This window comes from Gekko japonicus, unplaced genomic scaffold (assembly GCF_001447785.1).
Source record: "Gekko japonicus isolate JY-2015 unplaced genomic scaffold, Gekko_japonicus_V1.1 scaffold3628, whole genome shotgun sequence".
In the NCBI taxonomy this organism is placed as follows: Eukaryota; Metazoa; Chordata; class Lepidosauria; order Squamata; family Gekkonidae; genus Gekko; species Gekko japonicus.
This window is the reverse complement of record NW_015164770.1, coordinates 7,235-7,613: the sequence shown is the minus strand read 5'-3', so window position 1 is coordinate 7,613 and position 379 is coordinate 7,235.

Genomic DNA, 379 nt, shown 5'->3' with positions numbered 1-379 from the left:
GAAAAAAATTGGAGGGGGGCCATTCCCCCCCCCCCCGAATTTTTCCAGTTTTTTTCCGGGCCTTCACATCTCTAGGTGGGACACATTGAAACAATGCTAAGAGAGGGGTCCCTACAGACACTTTTAAGTCTTTTCTAGCTGGCCGTCTGGTCTTATCGTACCAGTAAGACACACCATGGAGCTGCGGTGGCTCGTGGTTAACACGCTGAACTGCAGGCTGTGGAAGGTCAGTAGTTCAGCAGTTCGAGACCTGGGTGCCGCATGATGGAGTGAGCTCCCATCTCTAGTTCCAGCTCCTGCCAACCTAGCAGTTCGAAAGCAAGAAATTGCAAGTAGATAAATAGGTACAACTTCGGTGGGAAGGTAACAGCATTCCATG